The sequence below is a fragment of the Rattus norvegicus genome, chromosome 17 (genome assembly GCF_036323735.1).
Source record: "Rattus norvegicus strain BN/NHsdMcwi chromosome 17, GRCr8, whole genome shotgun sequence".
Lineage (NCBI taxonomy): Eukaryota > Metazoa > Chordata > Mammalia > Rodentia > Muridae > Rattus > Rattus norvegicus.
In genome coordinates this window covers 22,364,057-22,376,653 of record NC_086035.1, presented here as the reverse complement: position 1 = coordinate 22,376,653, position 12,597 = coordinate 22,364,057, and the positions used below count along the sequence as shown (strand labels likewise).

The 12,597-nt window shown below is 41.9% G+C and overlaps 1 long non-coding RNA gene across 1 annotated transcript in view; it reads right to left on the bottom strand.

Moving 5' to 3' along the window:
• The window catches only part of LOC134482770 (uncharacterized), a 28,916-nt gene extending 16,561 nt beyond the window's left edge, over nucleotides 1–12,355 (bottom strand). The window contains exon 1 of the long non-coding RNA XR_010059319.1: nucleotides 12,197–12,355. This is a non-coding gene — a long non-coding RNA (uncharacterized LOC134482770). The remainder of the gene's footprint in view (nucleotides 1–12,196) is intronic.
• Between the last annotated feature and the right edge of the window lie 242 nt (nucleotides 12,356–12,597).

The following is a 12,597-nucleotide window of genomic DNA, read 5'->3' as shown; positions in this document are numbered from 1 at the left end:
CCAGAGTTATGTCAATCTCACACTCTCCTACAGCATGCTCACAAATATGTACTTATTCACTTTACATTCAACAAATACTTCTCAGCATGCCTCAGATATTGGGCTGGGCTTAGAACTGACCAAAGTGAAATAAAACAGACCTTCTCAACCCATTTAGTTGGAGCAAGGCTTTCTACAAGGAAAAGTCTGGTGGGCAAGTACAATCCTACAAAAATTTGACCTTCACTGAAACTTCCAATGAAATGCTAACAGTAGACTCAGAAGGGCATTAATCATCTCTTAGTAGTCAGATTATCATTATGCTGATAGTTAGAATAAAATAATATAATAAATCGGTGAAATGTCCTGTTATAGGGTGCTGCTGAAGCTATAGAAAGAAATTGCCATTGAAGGGAGGAGAGAGCAGCAAGTTCGGTTGGAGGATGTGAAAGATTTCTATGTGGCTAGAGTGGATAGGGAAGACCCATTTGACTTAATGTTGGAGAGCCGGCAGATGCCAAAGCCCAGAGTGCTGTAAATGAAGTCATTGTAATTCGTGGTCTAACCTGTGTTCCTTTGGGTATGAAGGCTATCACCACACAAACAATTAGCCAACCACATAACTGGTGGAGATGATCACACTACTTAAAAGCCACTTGACGTAAGGAGGCTTATCTTGTGACATGAGAAGCTGTTAAGAAGTTTAAGACAATCTAGTTGGAAAATAAGAGTCTGAACGTAAATAGAAGCAGGCCTTTGAAGACCTTTCTGCAGCAAGCCAAGCATAGGTAATGGCTTAGACTAGAGTGAGACTGGAAAGATCTGAGATGAAAAGCACTTGTTGGGGAATTGCCCCTGAGGCTAAGGTGGGCAGAGAACGATCTTACGCTTTGTAGCTGTGCAAGCAAATAAAAGGCAAATACTTACTGTGGTGTTTTGTAAGGTGGGGATGTAGGGCAGAAATCAAGTCATCTGGGTACTCCATATCATGTGTCTGTGAGGCCTTCACATGGAGCCTGGTGTAACTGGCCTTAAATGTACAATTAGAAACTCGGAGGCATAAAATGCTTGACGGTAGTGACCACCATGTACAAAGAACAAAGTAAAACCAGGTCAAGTATCTCTTTGTCTATCTTCCATTTATGATTATTGATAAGATTCCCCCTCTTACACAGAGAGAGAGAGAAAGAGAAAGAAAGAGAGAGCGGGAGAGAGAAAGAGAGAGAGAGAGGGAGAGAGAGAGAGAGAGAGAGAGGGAGAGAGAGAGAGAGAGGGAGAGGGAGGGAGAGGGAGAGGGAGAGGGAGAGGGAGAGAGAGAGAGAGAGAGAGAGAGAGAGAGAGAGAGAGAGAACACACTGGATTCTCCAGTGTTTGCTTGTGAACATAAAGAGGCTAAAAATGGGCTCCCACATTTATATTTTGAACCCCTTTAATGCCTCTTATTTAGGTTAACTTTAATTACTGACTGTATCACATCTTTTAAAATACTGAATTTTTCAGCTTCCTCTGGAAAGACCTTACACTGTGGATCTCTTCTCTCCCTAGGGGTATGAGGGGTAAATCATGTCCAGAAAAATTAGAGTTTTCTAAGTGTATGGGCAAGTCCAGTTCTATCTATTAGCCCCAGAGGAAAGGGTTTATAATGTAGAGTATGGCTGATGAAGTTGTGGCTTGATATTTTGCTTGCTGAGTTTGGATTTGGTACAGCTTATTCACTTGAAAGGGAAAACTTGAACTTTATTTTTTTTTTTTTTTTGGTATAGGTTACCATTGTCTTTTTTTCATTTATAAACTTTTTTAAATTAAAAAAATGTTTATGTATTTCATGTATGTGAGTACACTGTTGCTGTTCAGACACACCAGAAGAGGGCATCGGATCTCATGACAGATGGCAGTGAGCCACCATGTGGTTGCTAGGAATTGAACTCAGGACCTCTGGAAGAGCAGTCAGTGCACTTAACCACTGAGCCATCCCTCCAACCCAAGGCTACCATTGTCTTATTCCAAGTAAAAAGTCTATCACCCCACTTTAGCATTACCGCAATAATTATGGGCGGTTCCATTCCTCCCCACCTTTATGGTAGCCTTGACACTTCAGCTGTGTCATTAATCATTGTTCTCCTATGAATGAACTCGCATCTATGGAATTTTCCCAGGAGAGTTAGCACTTTCAAGAATTGTGGAGAATATTGTAGCCATCTCCCAAAGCTTCTTCAACCAGTTCATGCCACACGTGAGGGAAGAGGAAATAACAGGGATTTGCTAGCAAAGTCTTAGCCCCAGCTGAATTTTACTTTGGAGTCTGGGGACAGAGGCTGTGGAAGCCAATGTATTTGAATGCATGTCTTATTACACCGTTTATACACTGGTTTCCACGTGTTGCTGGACATGAGGCTCCTATAATACTAATAATATACTATTACAAGTTTCCTCTATCCCTTGAAAATTTTGATAAGAATAATATGCTAATTCTGGTTAAGTAAATATGTCTATCAAATACATTTTAGTTAATATATACATTGTATATATATATATAATATATGTGCGTGTACATGTGTGTTTACAGTTATATATAGATGATATCTGTGTGTGTATTTGTAAATATTTATAGATATGATCATGTTATACCTAATTTTGTTTTGGCCAATGATCCATTCATAGACCACATGCTCCCAAAAGATTATATGTTGAGTGGGATGCCATAAATGTGTTCATACAATGAATCTCAAAATATATTAAACCGTTAAGAAGTATGTGGCTGTATGTGCATGTGAGGAGATGGGTATGATAAGTAGATATGTAGCTAACTGTGTATACACATGTGTACACTTCACAACAATGGATGTCCTTTAAAAAGATTGCATGTTCATTCTGCACATTCCCTAATACTTTCATCGTTTATACCATGTGGTTGTACATGTGTTTCTAGGTAACTTTAACATTTTTAATTTTAATTTTAATTTATTTTTTGATTAATGTATATGCACAATGTATATGTGTATAGGAAGGTACATTTGCCATGGTGCATAGATGAGTCCTCAGGTTTGAGTGCTAAGTGTTTATCCTCCAAGCTGGCCCTTCTTGTGTAAGTAAAATAAAATAAATGAATATGGTACATTTATTTCATAAATAATAAAGAACAACGTATGGCTGTACAGCCTGTAATCCCGGGGGCCTGAGGCAGGAGGATTGCAAGTTCAGACAGGGTCTGCCTGGGCAAGTTAGTGACATTTTGTCTTGAAATAGAAAGTAATAAGAACACCAGGGATTTTGTGTTATGATGGAGTGCTTGCCTAGAGGCCACCAGGTCCTAAATTCCACCCTGCTGGCCGGAACAAACAAACAAACTAATGTGTCTAAGGATCAAAACTTACATTATCAATTCCCACCCCCCCACCCCACCACCCCACCACCCCCGCTTTTGGCAATTCTAGAGTTTTAACCAGCAACTCCTACGTGTATGCTAGTCAAGGCAGCTACCTCTGTCTGAACTCTGTCTCCAGCCTAAGAAATGAACTTTTTAATGATAATCATCTGAACTTCACCTGAGCCAAATGTTACCTATGGTGTTTTGGCTGGCCATAACAAGTGAGTCCTTATCTACTGGTCCCGAATGCAGACAGACTCAAATAGGAAGGCTTCTGTTGACCCCCAGCCACTGTTTCTAGTGCTCCCCAAGCAGCAGAGGTATCCTGAAGCAAGTGAGTCATGCTAGCGTCAGGCTGGCTGCTGTGATTCAAACGCCCACCTTTTAGATGGCTAAGCTCTGGAAACCCCACCATCTTTATTTTTATTGCATTCTACTTGAAAACCTGCCTGTCCGTGCTCTGCTCCTTTTGCACAGGGAATGGTCACCCCTGTAGCTGTGGCTCTGGGAGCCAGTCCAACATGCAATGCTGAGGGGGTAAGAACTGTTGTTGGATTCATGGAAACAAAACCCCTCCAACTTCTGAGAGAATTTCTTTGTGTTCTACACTGCAGGTCCCCATGTCATTGCAAACATATGCAGATCCCCAAGTCAAGACATGCACTATTGGAACACTTAAATAAACACCTCTGAAGGACCACAGACATTGTCTCCAGGGAGAACAGTGACACTTGGCTGAGCCTATCTTTGGGGACTGGAAAGAAAATGGGTTTCAAACCTGACCAGAAGATGTTCCATTATCGCTTTCTCTCTCTCTCCTTGTCCTTGCACTTTCTCCTTTCTATTTCTCTTCATCTCCTGCCAAGTATCCATGAGTCTCCTCTTCCAAATGACTGTCTGCTTTGGAGGTACATGTGTTTTTGAGGGAAATCTACTACCCCTGCTTGGAGCCCTTGGGATGCAGGCCTCACTACAGCAGCTGGCTTGTAGCTAACGGTGATGACTTAGAACATTCAGATTCGGTCTCAGAGCAGCCCCATTGCCTTGGAGGGACATGTATGTTCATACATGCATACACGCATGCACACACGCACACGCACAGGCACACGCACTTGTGAATCTGGGTTCTTTTGGAAACTGCAAATTTCTCTCCTCTTCCACTTCTTGCCCAGAGGCACATTGGAGACTCTAACTCACACTCTACAAACAGAAACTGATCTAGTTTTAATTTTAATTATGTTTTGTTTTGCTTTAAATAAGAGGGTTTGAATTTTTCCTTAAAACTATCCACCATTATCTCTCATTCCATTAACTTATTCTCACACCTTCCTATCTTTGTCCTGGAAAGAAGATTAAGAGAATGAACAGGAAGTAGCCTCATAACCTCCTTAAAGTGACAACATACTTTATTGTTTATAGTAAGAGATGCTAGGTGACAAGGTCTGGATTGGGTATGGAGACGTTTATTGCTTCTGTTTAGGAACCAGACTCATTAAAGAAAGGAGAGAACGTATCCGCCCCTACTTTAGTGTGAGTTTTGTCTAGGATGCTAAGTTGATTAAACTGAGTTGTGCCACTTCTCCAGAACAAACATGTGGTAGGCTCTCCTTAGCAATTATGGAGTGAGGTATACCTCACTGGAGTGACATCCCCAGAAGTAATGGGAGGAGTGTAGGTCCGAGATTTTTGGAAATCAATTACATGTTTTATGTGTTTCTTGGAAATAGCTAGATAATTCACAGAGAGCTGACAGTTGATTCTGATGTGACCCAGACATAAGGATACACACCTGTAGTCCTAGCTATTGGGGAAGTGGACGGGGCGTGGTCACTTGAGCTCAGGAGTTCAGGCCAGCCTGAACAGCACAAGACAACTCAAAAAGTAAGATAGGATTACTGAGATGTTCATATAAGAGGTTTTGAAGGTACAGAGAAGCTGATTAAAATGTAGCTTAAGTCTTAACACTATGTGTTTCTAAGACTTCTACTGTGCAAAGATGACAAAATTGCCACAAATTTAAAAGTGAGCTCAAGAACATCTAGATTAATGACTTTAACCGCGCTTTCAATTCAGAGTCCAGTATTTTTACATATTACAATTACTCCTCCCTCTATTGAATGAGGAGCCAGGATGACTTGTGAGTCTGAGAAAACCTGAAAATATCCAGTATTATCTGTGGACTTTCATTCTCATGACGAGGAGACAGCTTTGTGATGGAATTGGAAGACCCCTCCTGTTTTCTATACATGCATGTCTAATCATGTTGAATTGTGCTCGTCTCCCAGGCAACTGAGAGCAAAATATTTTCTTGCTCTGGGTCCTTGGGTGGCTTTGGATTAACACTCCATCGGTATCTAGCATTGCTGACTTCTAATGACTCAACAGGTTCAGACTCACAGGCAAGAATTTGAGAGCCATCGCCCAGGCCTGAATCAACCAACATGAATTCCAATTCATCACTGTGCAAGGACATTTGTTTATTCTTGTTCCAAATGTGATTTAATGAAAAGGGGTGAAAACTAACAAAACTGAATATAAATTTTCCGCCCATAGATAACAGGTATAATAATAGAACTATGCAGAAGAGACCTGGAGGCCCTGCCATTGCAAGGATCGTTTTGAATGATATTTTTACTAAAAATGGCCAAGAAAGTCAGAACTGAACCACCTAAGCTCATCTTAAAGAAGCAAATACACAATAGCTAAAGGCTTTGAGGGAAAGGCAAGAACATTCATAATCCTTCCATTGTCCCCTGTGGTACTTACCCCATCTCAAGTATGTGTGTACCCTTCACATAAGACCCTGATCTGTAGTCATTGCCAGGAGTTATCTGAGAGAACATCTCTCTTAGACGAATTGACACTTACCGTCTTGAGTCTTGGTCAAGATGGTCCCAATCATATTCTTGATACATGGTTACATCATTTATTCTATTTTTCAACTGCCTTCCCATTTAAGAGCCAGTAAATCCTAACGATTGGCAAATGGCCCTTTTCTTCCCCAGAGCCTCAGAACTAGAGTTTGCACTCTTGTTTTGAGGACCGGTCAATAACTTTGCACATTCAGACATCTCCAGAGAACATTGCTCTGAATGTTTGTGCTGGCCAATGGTGGAATAAAACCCACAAGAAGGATAGATGAGGTACTGAGGTAGAGAGAGAGGGAAAGGCACCTCTTTTTCAACCCCCTCTTCCTTACTATACTGTAACTTCTTACAGTACAATAATGACATAACCTATCTATGGTTTTCAAAAGATGCCCCAACTTTGCCTGAAATAAAGTTTTTATGTTTTTTTTAATGACACCTCTTTGTTCCCAATGTCTTGGACACATTCACAAGAGGGAGGAGATCTGACACTGTGCACTTACAGGCAGTGGAAGGCTTGTGCTTCTGAAGAGTGGAGATGGTCAGTGGTGTGGTGTGAGCTAGCCATTCAACTATCCTGGCTCAATTAGAACCTCCTCTCTGAAGTTAGTTTCCATAAAGAAGCTGGGCCTACCACTAACCTTACTTCAACTACCCCAGACTGTAGAGAGCCCTGATTGGAAAGTAAGGAGGACGGAAGTAACTTTTGCAAGCAATTTTTATAGTGTGGGTCAGACCCCAGCTGTGCAAACGTTTCTTTCAAAAGCATGATGTCAAAGAGGTTATTTCCCATTGTTGGCTCAAGATACTTTCTATTATGTCTCTGTGTGAGACTGTGTATTTACAAGTTGTGCAAACAGCCACAGATTTGTCCAGACGCTCTCTGCCATGTTATTCATCTTCCTCTAGTGGGGACAAGTTATATTTCAGAAATCAATAAGGAGCTCCTAGTGCTAGTGATAGAGAGAAGCCACGTGTTTAAACTGAACATTGGTTGCTTCCATTAGCAGGTAGTATATGAGGGACCCCATACAAAATGCACATCAAGAACACCAGTCAGGGATTAAAGAATATAATATAAGACTGTAATGACTTGGATTTGCATTTAAGTCTATTGCTATTCAAACGGACTCTTCTTGTATCCTTTACCTGTGTCTCTTGGGTTATTATATTTTCAAATGTGTTCTAGAATGATAGGGTCTTGCCTTAACTTCTTTACCAAACAATGATGCTCATACTAACTGTACACAGATCTCAATTGCTTCTCATTATCCAATATTACTATCAGGAGTCTATAACATACTATTGGTAAATAAGTCACCAATGAATGCCAAAGGAGACCATTGTGAGCATGTCCCTTTCGTAATACTAAGAAACACATAAACAGAGAATAGTGTCTGTGCTAGTTACTTTTCCTGCTGCATTGATAAAGTATTCTAGCGAAGGCCACTTAGTGGAAAAAAGGGTTGTTTTTGTTGACAGCTGGGGGTTTAGTCCACAGGGCTGGAGAAATCGCACCATCAAAGTATGAAGCAGCATTTTTTTTTACAGCATCTACAGTCATGGTGCAGAGACAGACCAAGGCTGGTGATCGGTTTGCTTCCTCCTGTTTATTCAGCCCAGGACCACAATTCATGCAACAGAAAACACTCACAGCTAAGATGAGATGTCCACCTCAATGAACACAATCTAGATAGCCTCTCATGGCTATACCCCAAGGTTTCTCTCCTAGGTGATTCTGTGACTGTCAATCAAGTCAATGATCACACGATTCACCACCACAATGGCGAGGAGTAAAATTTTTGGACTGACTTTGTTTTGTTTTGGTTTTTGTCTTTGTGTTTGTTTTTTGGGAAGGACATGGCTTAAGCTAATTTAGGGGGAAGCTATGTAATAGGTGTAGTGGTTCTTTTTCTCAGCCATGCAGACAAAGCAACTTGAAGAAGAAAGGATTTGACTGACTCACAGTTTGAGGACAGAGTCCACCATGGACGGGGAAGCATGGCTTCAGGAATGTGAGGTGGCAGGTCATGGTGTACCTGGCGTCAGGAAGCAGAGACAGAGGAACGTGGTCTCTTTTTTCATTAATACTGACTCTGGAACTCTGGTTCACAGGCTGTGATGCCTTTCTTCTTTCCTCCTTAGTCAAGCATCTCCTAAAAATATCCTCACAGCCCAGCCAGAGGTTTACTTCCGAAGTGATTCTAAATCTCATCAAATCGACACTCAAGATGGATTATCAAAAAGATTTGCAAAAATTGAAAAATGAATTAGGCTGCTGCTGAGGGAACCTTGACTGTTTGTCCAGTATTTAGCCTTAAATTCCAACCCCCAGGAGTTTTCTGAAGAACTTAAAGAAATCCCAGGGGTTGGGGATTTAGCTCAGTGGTAGAGTGCTTGCCTAGCAAGCGCAAGGCTCTGGGTTCGGTCCCCAGCTCCGAAAAAAAATAAAAAGAAAAAAATAAAGAAATCCCAAAGGACATGGGTAGAAAAGGTTGAGTCAGGATAGGGGGTGTCCCTGTCTTTGTAACCAAGTGGCCACAGGACACATAATTTCCATTGAACTCTTCTTCTCCCTTGCCCTCCCCTCACTGTCAAGCTTGCAATGTGACCACTATTAGATAAGTGGCTCTACCCTGGCCACCTGTCTCTCCACAGGAAGCTAGCAACCCTTAATTTGGAGTAGTAAAATGCCAGAAGCTGGGGTTCAAATTTTAGGCTGGAGGTACAGCTCAGTGGTTGAGAACTTGCCTATCATATGTGCAGAATGGAAATGATAATTATTAGAGCCTTCCCCCAACGCACCAACTAATCATTGGCATTCAAGCGAAGTCCTGGGTGTAAGCTTGTTATCTTTCAGTGAGCCAGTCTCTAACTAATTTCCTTTCAAAGAAAAAAATCAAGCCTCCTAAAGAACCTACCTCAAACATTTATCTACACTTAGTAGCTCAGACTAAAGGATGGATGGACAGTGATAAGTTGACAATTTACATCCCATTTCTTTATTGAATGGGTGGCTAGTCTACTAGGCCTAGTGAAGTTGTTAGAGTAAAAGCGATTTAAGCTATATCTGACTTGACAGGACTGAAATCTAAAATAGCTTCCCATGCCTTGCACACTGAAGGAGAAATGGTTTTCACACACCAATAGCACGATCATCAAGCTTACGGATCTGCTCCACTGAGTATCTGGACAGAGATTTTTTTTCTTTATTTTTTTTATTTTTGGCCTTTGGCCCTGTTTAGACAGATACCAAGATTAAAAAAACAAAACAAAAAAAAAAAAACAAAAAACTCAAGCCCCTTTTTGATCTAACTTGAAAAAGCATTGTCAATTTCCAGAACACAAGGACTTCGGGTTGTTTATTATGCTAAAAGGAGTCTTCTGTGTTGTATTGTTTGTGTGGTATGAAGTGACATTGTATGCCTGTGGTCCCTTGGGGCCCCTCATGAAACGGAGATGTGTTATCTCTCTGTCTATGCCCCCAAGATGATTAGTGCAAAGTAAATATGGCATATAAAGCCCAGCTTAGTTCCAACCATGTGATACACACCCCTCCCTTCAGCTATTGAGGACGTTGCTCGTGAACTATGGGATGCCACCACGATGTTGCAGGAAATATGGCCATGAGACACTAATAAGTACTCCTTGCCAGACAGTATGTTGCCTCTTTGTCTCTTCTCAGTCTTGGTTGGAGTTCCACTTGAATCAGGGAGGTGAGGGAGCTTCTATACAGCTTCTCTTTATGTAAAAAGAACTGACGTTACCAAATCCCTAGTTCATGTAAGAGAGGTAGTTAAAAATATCAATTTAATAAACCTTCTTCTCCTCTCTTAATTGAACTGGGTAGAATTTCTGTTGTATTTTATTGTTCTGAATCGATTAGGGATTATTTGACTTCCATAAAGAAACCAAACATTGCCAGGTGTGGTGGCACACCCATAATCCTAGAGGAGGGAGGCTGAGTTCAAGGCCAGTTTGTGCCACATAATTTAAAACACAGTCTCAACACACACGTGTTAAAACACAACAGTGGCCATATTACAAGTCAAGCAAGGACCTGGAGACGGGAAATCAAGTTGAAATGATGGCTTCAGGACTTTTCCTGACATTTCTTTTCTGCTCCTGACCCACCTTCTCTTTCACCTAGGAGTTCTGGCTTTATCTAACGCTTCCCAGTTCCTCCAGGTTCCTCAGAACCCTTATGTCTGACATCCCACATCCATAAATTGCATTCTTGACCCTAAATAAAACTAACCAGAAGCCATGATCAGCTGGAGTCCCACATTGACTTGTTGACTTAGGCACTTGCTATTATGCGGCTTTAGCACAAGAGTCTTGTGAGTTGGGACTATTTTAAGAAAATAGTTCTAGGTTTAAGAAAATGACCTCTGTTAGCCATTGGTCACCTGAAAGGCAGGATTGTGTAATGCAGAGCGAAGGGTTGAAAGCAGATCTACTCACTGAAAATATGAAGCCATACTCTTAAGACGAACAGTCAAATGGACTCTTATTTTGTTCACTACAGCTCAAGTCACTCAGCATCCACCATGTATCATGCAGCGGCTCAACAGAAGGGTTCACTCCACCCTCAAAGACAAGAACTGGCCCTTGAAGCTCAAGTGTGAATAATGGGCAGATATTACCAGTTTTCATTACCATTTGCAGTAGAAATAATTTTAAACTGTCACAGAGCTTTCTGGAAAAATCAAGCACAGTTGACCATCTTTACAAGCTCCTTTTCTCTTTATTACTCTCCCTAGGGCATCTTTCTCAGTTCAGAACACTCTCGTTGACTCTTTGCCCAATATCTACCATGTTTTTTAATCTGCCAAGAATGCTTACCCTGAGGGATTAATGCAACTGATATCTCAGTCGCACACAGAGCTGGAGAACCAAGAAGGATTCGCCAGGTGTAAATTTTATGTATGGAGGCATTTAGAGAAAATCTGGAAGTGGTGGCTTTGGATCTTCTGTGGAAGCTTTCATAGTGGCCTATTTTGACACATCTCATTCTTTATGCTATCTCAAGGCACAAGTGTAAACCGGACACATGTTCAAAAGATTGGAGCAGAATTTTCCAGAAGTCAGCTCAAATCCCTGACGGTAACAGTTGGCTTCTTTTTAGATGTGTGTGTGTGTGTGTGTGTGTGTGTGTGTGTGTGTGTGTGTGTGTGTGTGTGTGTGCAAGTATGTAGGCATGCAGACATGTGTTTATGTGTATAGTGTGCGTGCATGCGCGTGCACCTGTTCGAGAGCGTGTCAGGGTATGTATTGGCTCAAAGATGAGTACTAAGTCTCTTTGGAAGATAGCACTCCCCCACTATTATTTTTGAGACAGGGTCTTTCATTGGATCTGAAGCCAGCCAATCAGCTTCAGGGATCCTCTAGCCTCCTGTACCCCTACTCCCAGGGCTGAGATTACAGAAGAACCTGCCTGGCTTTTCACATGCGGGATGGACACTAGAGAATACAGTGCTTGTGGCAGGTACTTTACAGACTGTGCCACCTCAGCAGCCCTCAGACTGAAACTCTCAAGTAGGCTATTCCAAGGATGGACAGTAGGGCTTTCTCAGCTTGGGACAGGTAAAAAAATGCAAAGTCTGGTGTCCAGTTTCCTGGACTTTTTGGTCGAGTGTATCCATCTGCTGCTCTGAATGGATTGAGGAAATCTACATTTCAGTTACTGGAAAACAGTGCCCCTCACCCTCGTTCTATAGACATTCATGTTGCTTGCGCGCCCATGCGAGTGTGTGTGTGTGTGTGCGCGCGCGCGCGCACGCACGCGTGATTTAATATCGTATCTGGACCTGTATGTGATTTTGAAATTGCAATTTGTCAGTTTTGTTTTTGACACGGGGCAGTCGTAGGGTTTGATGTGGGCTTGTCTAAGGAAAAGAAAAAAAAAAAAAAACCCTCTTTACAGGGAATGCCTTTATCAGAAGTCACCCGTCGGCTATTTACAAGCGCCATGGTTACAGACCTGCTAGACTGATGATATTCACATGCAGGAAACAATGCAAGGAAAACAGGATTTGCTCGGCTCCGACTTCGCTGGCCCAAGAATTCCAGGAAGTGATTGTACTCCGCGAAACCGTCTGTGCTGAGTTAGATTGTCTATAGCTTTTAAGGTCAAGTCCTATCGCACTGCGTTTGCAGTGGCCTTTGTGACGGGGCAGCCTGTTTATGAAGGCGAGTACATGCTGTGTTGTTTACGCCATGTGGCGTAAATGTGAGATATATTCTAACCCGTGGCTCAGGATGGTCCAGGGGAATCCATCACCCTGCGTTTCTGACACAAGCTTGGGATGGGTTCAAAGAGCAACTGGAAGGGTGACCGCACAGCCTTGTGGAGCATGGGGACAGTCACGAAGCACTGGGACC